Here is a 16,404-nt window from a genome sequence, read left to right on the forward strand (position 1 = left end):
GTTTAGCCATGGAGACATTTTAAAACTGTTCAATTGAATCTCTTCTTTTCACAAACCCACAATAAGCAAGACACACATACAAAAACCTCTTGCTTCTACCCTGCCAAAGCTTTATCGAAAGGAAGGAAACATCACTGTTTTTCCTTTTTTTTAAAAAAAATCTCAGCTCATATAGTCATTGAACTATCTGGTTATTGAAGAACCACCACACTGTAGGTTGTAAAGGCTGACTTGGCCCATACTGTAATTTAAAAAAAATATATAATATGCACCATTTTACAAATATTGGGATAATGTATGTGCGTTATAGACTTGTTTTGTGTTATGTACAAGTTGTGGAGTATATTTGGGTAATTGTATTCAGTATCGTATACCAAGGCTTTTTTGATAGGGTAGTATACTAGAGGTGAAAAATACATGGTGTTCATTATTCACAGGTCTTATGAACTAGTTCTGTAGGTAGAATACTATTAGGAAGGAAAGTTAAGGTGTTCATGAAATGACAGTGAATCATTATTTAGAAAATAATTACATAAGTGTAAATGTTGTGTGTAAGCCATCTCTTATTATATGGGTGGTGTCACCATGTGCAGTTTGCTTGACAACCTACACACGATGTATTAACTGATTATAAATAACAAAGGAGAAGATTGTACTCTCTAAGGGAACTACTGGAAAAGATAAAAAGGTGTTGTTGGTTTTTAACTTTAACAAATCCTTAACAGTGACCTGCTGATTGCTCATACGTGATCTATAATGTTGCTTACGCAATACATTTGGTATTGCCTTTTTCAGTATGAAATGTGTACTTTAAATTCAATGGCTATGTTTGTAAGCTTATTTTACTTTTACTCATTTTTTTTACTGTATGGATTTTGTCGTCATCTGTTAAGTTATCAGACCAGTGATTTAATGTGATTGACTTCTCAACAAACCTTTAAATCATTTATCAGCACGATCTCACAGTGATATCAAACTGTCATTATTGTTATTATTATTATTTATTTCTTAGCAGACACCCTTATCCAGGGCAACTTACAATTGTTACAAGATATCACATTATTTTTACATACAATTACATTATTTTTTACACATTATTTTTACATACAATTACCCATTTATACAGTTGGGTTTTTACTGGAGCAATCTAGGTAAAGTACCTTGCTCAAGGGTCCAGCAGCAGTGTCCCCCACCAGGGATTGAACCCAGTCCAGAGCCCTAACCACTACTCCACACTGCTGCCCAAACAATAAGATAAATAAATAAATGAAAACATGTTTGGAACCGCAAGCAAAGATGAACCCACAGATTGTTCTGATTAGTTTTTAAATCAGTTCAGACTGTGCCCTGAAAACGTATCTGTGGGTAACAGATGGACAGACAATTCCAAACGAACTCACTTTCAGAGGAAAAGCCAAAAGTGTGGTTCTGTTGCTATCTAAAGAATGGATACAATTAAATTTCAAATCAGTTTGAAAATCAGATACAGGAAAAAGAACATGATGAAATGTGCAGATTTGTCTTACAAGCATTATATGAAACAGACATTTGGCTGAAAAATCATATTTGAAAACAATATACATGCCAGCAATGCATTATCGGGCTTAAATCGCACACTCTGAGGCATTATAAATATAAATAAGTTTGTACTGAGTACTTTATTTGTGTTTTGTTTTGCTTATCTCAATTGAAGAGTCATAGAAATGGTTTATTTATTTGAACACTGTGTTACTTGGCAGCAGTATAAAGCAACACAAATTAAAGACAATATAATAATTTTAATTAGGACCAAACGCAATGGTCAGAACACCCTTTATTATTCTATAGCCTTGGCTATTTCATTTGACTCTTTTTTATAATGGATAGAAATTGAATTGAAACTGAAATTGATTAAACTATGAATTGGGGCTCCCAAGTGGCGCATCCAGTAAAAGCACTCGCTAGAGTGCAGGATGAGCTCTATAGCCTGGACGTCGCGAGTTCGAGTCCAGGCTATTCCACAGCCAGCGACCCCTGTAGTCTGGCCGGGCGCCTGCGGGCTTGCCTGTAAGCTGCCCAGAGCTGCGTTGTCCTCCGACGCTGTAGCTCTGAGGCGGCTGCACGGTGAGTCTGCAGAGTGTAAAAAAGCGGGCGGCTGACGGCACACGCTTCGGAGGACATAACCCTTGTGAAGCCAATGAGAATATGTTGAAAATAGCACATGGTCTTATAATAATCTTCAACTTAGCCTTGAGTTATCTATAATTGGCATCAACTATCCGGTAAGACAATTCAACCAAAGCTTCTTTAAATCATTATAAACTTGTGAACGCGCCAAAATGCTGTAATCTACCCAGAGCTGCGTTGTCCTCCGACGCTGTAGCTCTGAGGTGGCTGCATGGTGGGTCTGCAGTGTGAAAAGAAGCGGTTGGCTGACGGCACACGCTTCGGAGGACAGCGTGTGTTCATCCTTGCCCCTCCCGAGTCAGCGCAGGGGTGGTAGCGGTGAGCTGAGCCTAAAAAAAAAAATAATTGGGCATTTCAAATTGGGGAGAAAATAATAAAAACTAATTGGCAATGACTAAATTTTTTTTAAAAAAAGAAAAAAAAAACAACAAAAAAAAACCAAACTATGAATTAAATATATATATATATATATATATTCATACCATACCATACCAATATATATATATATATATATATATATATATATATATATATATATATATATATATATATATATATATATTTATACCATACAATTAACTTAAGACATGGTGATGAAAATGAAAATAAGCCAGACATAGCATATTATAAACCCGTTTACAGATCAAACACATGCATATAGACCACCATTAGACTGAATCAGAATTTGACGTTGTTTCTTACATGACATCTCTCTACTCGTCTAAGATGCTCTTAACAATCTATTCCCGCTAGATTTTCTCTCTGTGTAGCAGATCAACAGTTTGGAGTGGGTTTTACAATCACTGTTAGTTTTAGCCTTTCTTTGTTTTGACTTGATAGTTTTGGAAAGCATGCATGAATGCTCGTGGCCATTATCCTGCTGGAAGATAAATCTTGGCAAAGGGTTTGCATGATCAACCAGCCTCTGCGCTACTCCCTCTCTGGAGAATGTAGCATACAGTAGCTCCACTTCATGTTAGCTCTGTTAATAGAGAGCATGTTACTAGTATATTGGACACCCTCCATATACTCTCTTTATATTTTTGATATTTGCCAATTTGAACCCCTTCCTTCCCTTTTTTCTGTGAACTGGTCTGTATATTCCTATGAAGCTTCCTTCCACCCACCACTGACCCCCATTAATGGACATATTGTCCCAAAAGGACAGAAGCTAAATGATGTTGAGGAGCTGTGAAAGCATGGAAGCCTGTGTTTGTGAAAACAGCCCCACAGAAAAAAGTATATACCTGGGCTGTTGGTTTTATCCCAAAACCTCAATTAAGCCAACTCTTACTACACATATGCAATGTTAAAATAAACAATCAAGACCTCCTAACCTACCATTTCTCTCAAAGTTTGTTTTTCTAGAGAAGGCTTGCAATTCTTCTATTTATCTGAAAATGTTTGCCTTATTATTGTATGCATTTCTTCATGGGGCCTTATTAGTTTTTACTTCAAAGCAGTTAAAGCAAATTATACTCTGTCTTCTTTTTGACAGGATTTCTCTGCTTCTGTCAACTCCACTTTCTTTTATACAGATACTATTAATTTAAGAATCCTACTCATATTAAAAAAAAAATTGTCAGTCATAAATAAAACTTCTGATGGCCAGTCATCTTAAATGCTAATTATGCATTTAACTGTGTGACTCTGTGGAGACACCAACTAAAATACAGTGTGAAAATGTCTTTAAAGAAGATAGTTTTTATTTAAAATAAATAAGTCTATCTTACTCAAGGATTCCTGGACATATGATTTTGCCAAACGCGTTATCTTGTGCAAGGAAGACATCATGTTTTTCTCTTTATGACAGAATCTTTCCAGGGTGCCACTGTGTATTTAGAGAGGTAAGAGGTGTCCTTCTTCAGCCTTAGGGACTTTAGAGGACCAACAACTGAGATAGTTTTTGATGTTTCCAAACAGATTTTTTTAATATGAAATGTGATATTGGTATGATGTTTGTTTACAGTACAAATGGGAAAGCTATTTATTTGACTCAAATCATTGAGACAAAAAAAACCCTTCTAAAGCTTTTGTGTTATTTGAACAATGCTTTGAACTTGAACAACTGAAACTAACAGCAGCTGTAAACTCACTGCAACTGATGTAAGGCCAGCTTATAGAAACTAAATGCACGGCACAAGCATTTACAATATGGTGTTATCTATTTTGGATATCTAACCCTATCCTTGTAAGCATCTTCCTCATCTAATACTTTGAAGGAATGTAATGTGCTTTGAATGTGGGGAGAGGGGACTCTAGGTATCATTAGATTCAGGTGGTGACAGCCCCACTAGAAAGGTCACAGTGGGGTTGAAAAATTATTAAATTAATTAGCAATTCATTTTCACCCTACTCAAGGTCAGGGAAGCCCGAAGCCTACTCATGGCAAAGCCATTCACTGACAGCCATGCTGATCTGGTTGGATATCAGCTTCTATCGCACAGCACTCTAAACAATATTCTATATATTTTCTTTCTCAAAGGCTCTCTGGTTAAACGGTACAATGCAGTGCACTACTCATTCGAAGGATCGAACAGTATCGCACTTAAAGCTGGTTGCGATTAAAAATGGAACTTCATGATGTAATGTGGACACTAATTTGAAAGCATTACCTGATCCCAGCACTCACATCGGTCAGATCAGACTGACATCATTTTGAGAATCAGATTCTTGGCCTGCCTGTGGATTTTCATAAGTGGGTTTAGAATAGCTGCAGTCAGTTCCTTTTAATATCTTGATGCTTCGTGACACACATGTTCAAACAATTTGTACACTCCGTGAGTTAGCAACTGCTTAACTAAATATGTGTTTTAGCATGCACCCTTTGGTAGTTCAGAATAGGAATTCCACACAGTTATTTGTAGAAAGGTGTACAGACTCCACTAAGAATCTAAATTAAATCCTGTTTTACCATGAAAAGGCTTTTTACGTATGGCGCTGATTATAGAACAACTTGCCATTTCTGTTAAGCTCCCTATGTTCAGATCATTACTAACAAATCTCAATTCCGCAGGGTATTTATTATATTACTTCCCTCACCAGTAGTTATTGACTTTCAGTCCTACAAAACATATAAAGTACAGTGCCGATACTGCAGGTAAAGCAATCAATTATTATATACCATTTTTTTTAGTTTTGAGTTGTGTTGGGTAGTTGGTAGTGCAAGCTCCTGTTGATATAAAAAATAAACAGGTAAAACAATTCTATTTATTTTGTGGTTTTATGAGAAAAAGCATTTCATACAAACTTCTCTTGCCAGTTAATCTCACACAGTAATACAATAATGGGCAATGTTATGAGATATAAACAGAGATTAGGCTTTCATTCATTTTGCAGGATAGGCGGATGTCATTTACTCCTCCCATGGGTAAAATATCTCCCTCACATCAAGGTCAACCAGTTTTTGCTATAAACAACATTTTTTGCATAATGTAAGTAACGTTACCAACTTCCAACTTCCTCTCTGCAATATAACATTGAAAGCCAAATGAAATTACTGTGGCATACTTTCTTACTTAAAGTGCGGCACTGGAACACCCTGCATGCTTTTGATTTTTTTTTCTTGTAATATATATATATATATATATATAGTGGCAGACTAGGGGGAGGAGGAGAAACAAATGTAGTGCAAAAGGGGCTTAAAGACTACATTCCCCAGAATGCCACGGGAAGGAGCCAGGATGAGGTACACCTGGTTCTAAAAGTGAATGAATGTCACCTGCCTGTGATGAGCAGGCACGTATTTAACAGGGCAGAAATGTTTGTTCTGGGCAGTCTCCAGTCTGTATGAAGAGAGAGCCAGTCAGTGTGCAGACACCTGTGAGGTTTAAAACAAACAAACAAACAAACAACACAACAAAAAAAGGTTGTGTGTAACCCTTTTTGTTGGTGTTATAACGTGAATGTCACTTAAACAGCTTAGCTGTCCAGTGTATTAGTTTAAGGACTGTTCAAAGTTTAGTTAGTGTGGGAGTTAGGTTTTTGTTTTGTGTGAAAATAAAAGTGCACGCAAGTGCTAAAATGCCATTCTGGTGCCCGGGTCTGTGTTTTAAAAGGGCAAAACGAACCTCATCCGTTCTACTGTAACACAGCCTCACAGCTGAGATTCGTATTGCATGCAGTATAGTGTATCTGATACAGTTACTTTGTAATATCGGTCAATTTGTAAAGTTACCAGGCATAGTTTTGTTCTCATTGTTTAGAATTAAGTAAGAGCCAAACAATATCTGCTTCAGCAGGCTGCTAGCTTCCTGCAGGGCTGATGGGTCCTCTACTACTTCATTACATCAAAACAATATCAAATATAGACAAAACTATTTAATATAGGCTACTGTTTATCAAGAAGAAGAAGAACCTCTTTGAATCTGTCTCTTATAATACTTGATGCTGTAATTGGCTTCAGTGAGCATGTTTACTGCTTCAATTATACAAACATATTATAGCATTTATACTTTAGGATAGAATGCAACACAAATAAGGCACAACTTAATTTATTCTATAGTTGGGGCTGTATAATGTAGGCTATCAAAGATTTGCCTTTATTAGCATATTAGTCAGTAACGACACACAACATAGTTGGTTAATAAACAAGGTTGTTTGGTTTTGGATAAAATATCCCATACTCTAAAAATGAAATGTCTTATTTAGTCTAAATACATGATGAGATGTTTATAAGACACACAATATAAAGCATTTAATATCCTGCTGCTGTGTATTATTTAAAGCAAGCAAACAGTTTTATTTATGGTTGGTATCCTGTAGGTTCACAAAACATGAATACATCTAAATATATGGTAGTTAATTTTCTGTGTCTAAGATCAATCTTTAGAAAATCACAATTTTAATAAGTCAATCGATCTTCTGTAATTAGCAGCAGTGTGGAGTAGTGGTTAGGGCTCTAGACTCTTGACCGGAGGGTCATGGTTTCGATCCCAGATGGGGGACACTGCTGCTGTACCCTTGAGCAAGGTACTTTACCTAGATTGCTCCAGTAAAAAACCCAACTGTATAAATGGGTAATTGTATGTAAAAAAAATAATGTGATACTTGTATAATGTGATATCAATTGTAAGTCGCCCTGGATAAGGGCGTCTGCTAAGAAATAAATAATAAAAATATCCTTTTTTTATGCAGGAATATATGCTTCAGTGTTCCACAGTCATCTGTTGTATACTTAAAATAATTCCACTGTGTCTCCTTACATTCTACCATAGCATAGCCCCCTTTCTACTTCAGAGAGAGCTAACTTTGTTGGCTGTCTATTTTATTTACATACCTTAATGTAGTATTACTTGTAGGAGCACATACTTCCTCAACTAATGGAATCGACTTGATATTTCTGGTACATCTGCAAGTACCAGTCTGTCTTAAGTACAAATAAAAACTGATCAAAGCATGCCTTATGTGGTTAAAACACAGTAGGCTAATTCTCCAATGAGGAGCTTGTTAATATATTTTAGACTCGTCCATGTGTAACTTTTAATTTCTCCCTCTACCGACAAACAGCAAAAATACATTTTTACATTAAGTAAAAATAGAATCTATTTTTTTAAAGTGATATTTTAATACTGTAACACTATTCTCATACCCATTATGGGACAATGTGTACATCTGTAGTGGTTAAACCAACTTATTGCCTTTCTGAAGATTACAGAAACCATACAAACAAATGGCATCCGCGATCTGAAATACATGCAAAGTGGTGGTGTACAAAAAACATAAACAAAACATAAAAATAACACTGCTTTATTTTATCCAGTATATCACAGTATGGTGTATAGAATCTCCTTTAAATAATACGTGTTTATATAAAACACAAAGGTTCTGATTGTTCTATTTTTTTTTTACATAACTTCACAACCATACTTTTCAGATATCCTTATTTTGAAGTGTGGTTATAACGTAGCTCGTATGAGCTAATGAACTTGTTTTATTCCAATCTGCACTGCCAACTGTTTGCAGTTCAGGTTTCAAACAGATTTTCCTATGGGATAAGTGTCCATTTAAAATTGTGAGCACTCAGCTTCATTATGTGATGACATCACCTCATTCAGGATCAGTTATATGAATCTGATATTCTGTGTTTTTAAAGGAAACGTTATAACTTATAAGTACAGTATAAAAGAAGTACAATATTGTAAAGCAACAACAACCCAAAGTTTCAGGTATCCCCTTTCTTATGCATATATGGCATGGACATATGTAAAGGAAAATAGCCTTTTGTAATATGCAGGGTTTTTTTTTACACTTAATGACATTAAAAGCGATGTGTTTAGACTGTTCGAACAGATACAGTTTATAACAAGGCAGATTGCAGCTTATTAAAGAGTTAAAAAGTGGTGGGTAAGTGAAAACAACATCAACATTGAAGTTTGTTGCAGCTAAAATCATATCTACGTGACACAAGTTACCAGCGTCTTCTGCGATTACATGGTATTTACACATGGGATTATTGTCCTCATTAAAAAAATGTGGATCCTTATACATTGATCGTCTGTCTGATCATCTGTCTGTCTGTCTGTCTGTGACGCTATAATAGGTGGAAACAATAACTGCCTTCATTTTGCACTAATCTTCACCAAACTTTTGTAATACACTCCTAGCCTCCTATAGATGTGTAGGATTGTATTTGGCGATAGTCTGATACACTTTTTGATTTTATATTTACACACTTTTGTATATCTATATTTTTAACCTGTACATGTACTCATTCACGGGACCCTCTGTATGTGTTTGAACTGGTTGTGTATTTACAATGTAATTACTATGTAAACACACATGCATTTAGAGTGTAAGAGATTTGCTGACGGGTATAAATTAAAAAGAATTATAAATAAAATCTGCTTCCTGTTGCCTATTTTAAGTCAAAGGCCAAATGGAAATCAAACATTTGGATTTTGATTCTGTTTTGTGTAACTTCAATTGTTTCACCAAACATTTAGAAGCCACCTTTAACTTCGGCCTATACTATTAAAAAAAAAATGACAGAATATGTCATTTTAGAACACAAACCAGATACATGTCTGGTTTCGCTGTCCTGCAAAATATAAAGGGAGTGCTGATTCAAAGATTATTCACCAGAGAATCATGTGAAAGTACATTAGAATGTATGTGTTTACATTACAAAAAAGTTTGTAACTTACTTAAATATTTCTGTTTATTAGGTATCTTACACTGATTCTGAAAAGGCAGGGGGAAAAAAACAGTAACTTGTTGACAGTTGGAAATTAGTCAAAAACAGTTTGTTTTATTATTATTATTATTATTTGATCAAGGTGCTACTTGGTAAAACAGCAAAAATCTCAATGTCAAATTATTTTTAATGATCTCTTAAATCACTGATGGATGGTTTCACAGACCCCGGATGGCACTGACTGGACTATACCTTCTGTAGTTAGCATTAGATAGTCCAATATTAGTACCTAGCAGGGTCTGAAACCAGCTATAAACATAAATAATGTTACAGTTTCAGTAATAGATATTGAACTGGAAATTAGATGTTGATCCCTCTGTACCTAACTCATGTATCTTGTAACCAGATTTTTCTATTTTGTTATTATTTTATATATATATATATATATATATATATATATATATATATATATATATATATATATATATATCCTCTTCCCAAAAGTGCTATACATTATTTATTTCTTTTTATACAAAATACAGACAAACTCAGAGCTTTTCAAATTCTAGCTCTGGTCTCTATCAAATACAGATAAGGAACACCCTTGTTGGTTTCTTGTAGTTAGTGGAGCTTTTCTACTACCTCAGGAATCCCAGTAGAGGCTCTTGATAGGAGAAAGTAATAAGACAGAATGTTTTTTCAACTGTTTATCAGCTCAAGTAGTTTCCTTTGAGGTCATTACCCTGTATCATTTACAGAAGATGTTTTATCCAAGTTAATTAGGTCATTAGGCAAAAGCATGGGATCCTGGTAATAGGGGTATGCTGTTTCAGCTCGTACCATTGTGTACAAGGGTATGCTGTGTATCACAAAACAGGCCTGAACGTAAAATAAAAGACTGCATGAGTGGTAGCACTTTGTTCTTGGCAGTTGTTCCAGTATGTAAGTGAAGCTTTTTCATAAGTACACTGTTAAGATATGAATCCCCACCCTCTGAGTGTAAATCTTCTATAAAACAGTGTGAAATGAGTCGTAAAAAAAACAAAGACCTCTTGTCGTTCCTAATGTCACATGATATTTGAAAAGCAGTGTCATTTGACGAAGCACAAGCAGACCTGCCAAAAGACATGGCTAAGGGAAACTTGGTTAACCCTAATAAAGGTGTGCGGAATTGTTCTGACAATATTGTAACTTTCACCTCATTTTGTCTTGAGTTTTCATGAGGTTGCAGATCTGAGAGGTTCTGAATCTTTGTTTATGTTGAAGTGTGCTGTAGGTATGTTTACAGACCCTCGACAGCAATGCTGAACTGCAAGTATTTGTGTTGGCTGAATGTCATGCATCCATTTTCTCTGAATTTAGAACTGTTTTCTCAGAGGACAGTGGACACGTTGATGCTTTTATGTCAGTTTAAAGGTCATGTTTAAAAGATGAAGTGCCTAGAGTTTCAAGCAGTGCTAGGTCATTTTTTATATCTACAGTAGCTCTGTTTCAAAAGTTTCATTTGCAGGGTGAGCCTCTTTGTTTAGGTTTTATTTGGTAACCAAGCCATGGAAATTAATGAAACACATTTTCCTCTGGCTTAAAGAAGTGTGCTTCTTCTGCTCTGTACTAGTGTAAAAAGAGAGGTCCTTACAGGTTGTTAACTGAGCCTCTGTGTTCCATTTCATTGAGCCAGGGTGAAAAGTGTGTTGATAATCCAAATCATAGACTTTGAACAGCTTAAAAGAGAGAAAGGAGTGAAACGTTTTTTTATTTTAATGCTAGTACACTTCACCAAATGTAACATAGTGTAATATGCAGCCTTTCCAGGCAATATTGTTAATACTCAATTACAGCAAATGCCGGCACTGATTTTCTCCAAACTAGTAAAAAGACCTCAGATATTTGGATGCAGGAAACCACAGAGTTAAAAACATGTTTAATTTCTCTTACTTGTGGAATATAAACTACAAAGAAATCTGTGGCCAGCATCTCCCATGGAAAAAAGCAAAATGAGTGCAAACTACAGGATGTGAAGTAGACTGCAAACCCAACGCTGGGTAAAGCCTGCAGCTACTTTAGGCACAAGTGAAGAGAAATGATCAAAAGCAAAGCTGAACTTTCACAGACAGGATGTCCTACAATGTTGTCCGAGAAAACCAAGTGTGAACTGCATAGATTTTTATATAGACGTTTTATGTTAGGACCAGACTGACTGCAATCTCATAGTGACTTTAAGGTTCGATTAAGTTAAAGGTTTGGGGTCAAATTTGAGTTAAAGGTTATAATTAAGTGTATTTGTAGATGCTCTTAGAAGTATAAAATGTCTTGGAATGTTTGGCTCCGGACCAATAGACAACATGCAGTAAAAAAAAAAAAAAAAACACAGTAAAGATAAATGTGTACTAACAAATGCAAATATAGTGGTCATGCCATTTGGAAACAACAAAAAAAAAACCTGTACCAGAGCTGCTTTGAACACACATTCCCTTGTGAATATACAGTTTTATATTACTTTTTTAACAATAAAAAAGTAATATAAAACTGTATTGGACTTTGTCCTCACCAATTTTGCCTCAAACAGCTGTACAAACTTAACTGGAAAAATCAGCATATCAAAATTATTACTTGACCTTCGGTCTTGTAATTTATGATGTCACAAAAACCCTAGATGAAATTATTTTCCTGTAACTCACTGAAGCCCATCTATTATTATATATATATTACTCTGGTTTCATGTGTAATCTGCGTGTGTGAAACCAGAGTAATTCATCAAATTGTGTGCACCTAATTATTATAAAAAATAATATACAGCCTGAAGATATAATGATGTAAATCCATCTGAGGTTTTTAATGACATTGATAAGTCACTCGAGGTAGCACTATATATCAATTACAGTCTTTATATGTACAATATTCCTAATATTTGTACCAGGAAAAAAACACATTGAGCTACAGCTTCCATCAATACAAGTCCTACTAAAGGACCCTGAGGGATTTTTAGGTAATGTGCTACGCTGCTCTGTAAAACCAAAAGGTAGGACTGATGACAGATACATTCTTTACATAGTGAAGCAGGTGTCATGGAGCACAGCCAAGGTCCATGACTCTCTTTGCTTAAATTGTGCTGTGATAATTAGATTCATGACGGATCTTTATTGAAACATGATGTTATAAAACACTGTGGCTGAGATTTTCAAAAGCTATGAAAACATGGCAGTGTTAATGAACAAAATTGTGGTACGTTGATTTTGCAATTTCATTATTACCTAATTGGGATGTTGACCTTCACATACTCACAGGCAGATTCTGAAATAAATAAATTGTAGCAAACTGTATGGATCTGAACCACAGTGACACAAGAGGGGTTTCAAATTGAAGTCATGTTTTTATCTAGAAACTAACTAGTAGGTATTTTTCCCCAGTAACAGTTGTATTCTTATGGAGAAAATGTATATAATTATTATAAATTACAATGCAATTTGACTATTATAAAAAAAGTTTGCTTATCTGTCTATTTTACCTTGTCTTTACTTTAATTCATACAGCGTGATGTAATTATATGACAGTAAGTTATTATCACACCATAAATTAAGCACACCATTGGAAACTGTTAAATTCCTCCAGTATTTGGCTTGAGTACAAAAACTAACCCTGCAGACGTGTAGGAGTGAAGCTTTAATTTCTTACTATTGGGTTACTTGTAACATAAACCCCACGTGTTTTCTTTGCTATATACAGTATAAGGTTATTTATATACAGTCTGTCTGAAACAAAATCTATTCTAAAATATTTCATTTTGATAAACATTCATCTATTGAATGAAAGGAAAATATTATGAGAAAAACTTTTCAGTTGTGCCGCATATAAAGTATAACATATGAGTATGGTTAATATGACTCAGTTTTGCATCATTGGATATTACTTACAATAGGCCAAAAACCTGACTTAAATTATTGCTTTAGGCTGTCAATGTACCTTCTCTAAAAGATTAACATGGCAACAAAATTCCAACATGTCCTCGCTACGTACCCTTAACAGTAAGTGAAAGGCTGTTCACTCTGCGATCATGCATTTAAAAGAAAAAAAAAAAAGAAGAGACTTTTAAACTGTGCAGATCCATAATAAATGAGAGGGTACGTACACCCTCACACTGTTCCAAGGATAGCCAACGGCAGTGTAAGTGTTTTTTTTTATGAGAGGACCCAATGTTTGAACCTATAAACCTTCCTGTGTCGAAACAGAAGCTTGCCTTGAGGTAACGTTGTCCTGGGAACGCAGCCATGTGAAGTCAGCATGTATAGTTAAGCAGCGAACCTTTCCTGTAATGTACAGGCCTTCATTTATCATTTTAGTGTTTACTTTACTTACAAAATGTTGTTGTTGCTTAAATAAATAAGCAATACACAAAGTGGTGTACTTTGAGTCTTTTTAATATGGGTGTGCAAAAAATGTTAAATTTACATGTATTAGCAAAACCAGCATCTTGCGCCTTTTAGCCCTTTATATCAGTGAGTAGTAGCATTTTCTTTTTCCATAGCATTATGTGCATGTTCAGAATTGAAGTACATCATGCAAGCAAAAAACCAAACGACCATCAACCGATTTAATGGGGGACCAGTGGAAAATTTCCAATGGTCAACTAGCTACCCATAATGTTTGATTGTTATCATTACATGTGGTTGTATGCTGTTCTTATACAGGACAAGCTTGTTTTATCATTTAATCCAAAGGGTTACACAATGTTAGTAATTTAAGGAATTTAGAAAAAAGGGAAACAACTGTTACAACTAAGTGTTTTTTTGTTTTATTATATCAATTGACAAGATAATGATAATGACTGTTGATGTTAATTCACATATAAGTCTTTAAACTCAATGTGTCTGTGCAGGAAAAGAAAAAAGAAAAGCTTACCATTTATCAGAGTTTGTTTAGATCCATCCTGGCTCTACAAACAGCTTTGCAGGGGGTGCTCCCTGTGGTTCATTGACCTTTGTGGAGTGGAGAGGAGAAGCAGATGACCTGGTCCACCATAAAACAAAGCACTGTCTTGTTTTCTACTGATAATACATAGTTTACATTAGTTTGCAGGAATGTTTAAAGACACTCAGTTATTCCTGAGGTTTTATTAAAACCCTTTGTATAAATTATAAACATGGCTTGGTAAAAGCACAATGCTCTACACTGTTCTTGATAAACCTCAAACTCACTAGAAATCTTTTCATACTGTATATGTTTTCTGTTAAACTGAGTGTTCAAATTTACCTTTGATTTGCCTTTATGTAATGTACTGCCGTCAAAAACATTTAATAACAATTAAATTAATAGTATATGTCTGAAAGGATCTATTTAGTATATTTTGCTACGTAAGGCATTTTTCACGATTTCCCAGGCCTTTTGATATTTGATATTAAATGCAATGCTTAACTGCTTCACATTAGATATAAAAGAAAAAGGGCATTCCATTCCTTATGGTTTTTTTTATTCAAAGGAAACAAAATGCTTTAATATACACCAAGACTGTTAGAGAGCACCTGGCATGAAGACTCAACACAAAACTCTTTCTTCTGCGTGTTGTCTGTTTTACCATAGTTTTGTTTAACATTATTAGATGTATATTTATTGTTTATGTTCTTCAAAAGTCTTGGTTTCTCTGCAGTTTTTTTTCAGGCTGATAGTAGGCAACCTACAGGAAGCTTTCATGATGTCATCCATCCTTCTCAAATCACGTAAAGATAAAAGACATGTGGTTATAGGAAATGAATTTGTACCACACAAGATAGACTAGCTTACTGTAGTTACCAACCAGGTACAGACATTGACTTGGTAGGTTTTCCAGTTCTCCCTCTCCTGCTGCTTCTAGGAAGTGACTTTTGAAGAGCCCCAATATGTTAACATTAATGAGATGGGGGACTAGCTGTACAATTGATTTTAAAAAGAAAATGCCTTCCTGAATAGCTTGATGTTTTAGCAGTTTCCAGGAGATCCCTTGTTTACAGTATTCTGAATGCTACACTTTTTAATCAATGAAACCTTTTGTGTAATTGTCCACTGCAGTTATCCTTTCAAACATGTGTGTATGTATATAGATAGATAGATAGATTTTTCACTTAAGAAGTATTAGCATTAAAACCACTGCATTTCCAGTAGCCCATCGCTTCAACAGTGATGATTACACTGCTGAAGACATCAGTCTGTGTTATCAATCAGTGCTATGGAACAGAAATAAAAGGAAGGAGAGTTTATCTTCAAACTGGGAACTTTGGAACCTCTGGGAATGAACATTCTATTCTAATAATCATGACACCATCCACAGAATTTGTGTACAATTACAAATCCTGAATAATAACAAGTTTACTGCACTGTGTTTACTTTTCTTTTTAACCAGACGAAGAAGGGCTTTTGCCCAAAACGTCCTGAAAATAAAATATTATTTTAATCTTTTAAACCTGTTGTGTACAGTTTTAAAAAAACCTTTTCTTTCATATGCCTATATATATATATATATATATATATATATATATATATATATATATATATGTATATATATATACATATATATATATAATGAATAACAGAACACAGATATATGTACACTAGACTAAAGTACATGTTTTCATAAGAATATTTCAGTCTAGAATGTGTGTAAGCTAGACACACTTCTTCTACAAGCAAATAAATGCCTGGGGAATCTTACAGGAAGTTGGTTCACAGCATTGTCATGGAAACCGTGATGATGCTAACACAAAACCAGTGAGGCAACAAGCCATACCATTATTGCTTTATAATTAAAATGGCAAAGCTAGCACAGTTAAATGTGTAACTAAAACCAGTTATAATGAAATCTAGCAAAATAAGGGAACATTTAGCATACAAATAACACAACTAATATGATCAATATGATCAATCTGACAGAAATGTGTTGTCCAATCTCTCAATGTTTTGTAAAGCCAAATAGTCTCACATATCACCTTTTACTCAGTGTTACATGTTGATCTTCCAAATGTCCTGCGTTGCAGTATTTTACTTTCCTAAATACACAAAGACATGTTGTATAGCATTGCAAACTGAATGGTCAGCAAAAGATTGTGTTTTTGGTTTATTAAAACAGGCAAGCGTTA

At 34.8% G+C, this 16,404-nt stretch overlaps 1 long non-coding RNA gene across 1 annotated transcript in view; it reads right to left on the reverse strand.

The window, feature by feature from the left end:
- Window positions 1-1,003: 1,003 nt before the first annotated feature.
- LOC131701504 (uncharacterized) overlaps window positions 1,004-16,404 on the reverse strand; it is a 29,010-nt gene continuing 13,609 nt past the window's right edge. The window contains exons 2-3 of the long non-coding RNA XR_009308838.1: window positions 14,198-14,305; window positions 1,004-2,495 (exon numbers count right to left, since the gene is read on the reverse strand). This is a non-coding gene — a long non-coding RNA (uncharacterized LOC131701504). The remainder of the gene's footprint in view (window positions 2,496-14,197; window positions 14,306-16,404) is intronic.

Source organism: Acipenser ruthenus, chromosome 25, assembly GCF_902713425.1.
Source record: "Acipenser ruthenus chromosome 25, fAciRut3.2 maternal haplotype, whole genome shotgun sequence".
Classification (NCBI taxonomy): domain Eukaryota; kingdom Metazoa; phylum Chordata; class Actinopteri; order Acipenseriformes; family Acipenseridae; genus Acipenser; species Acipenser ruthenus.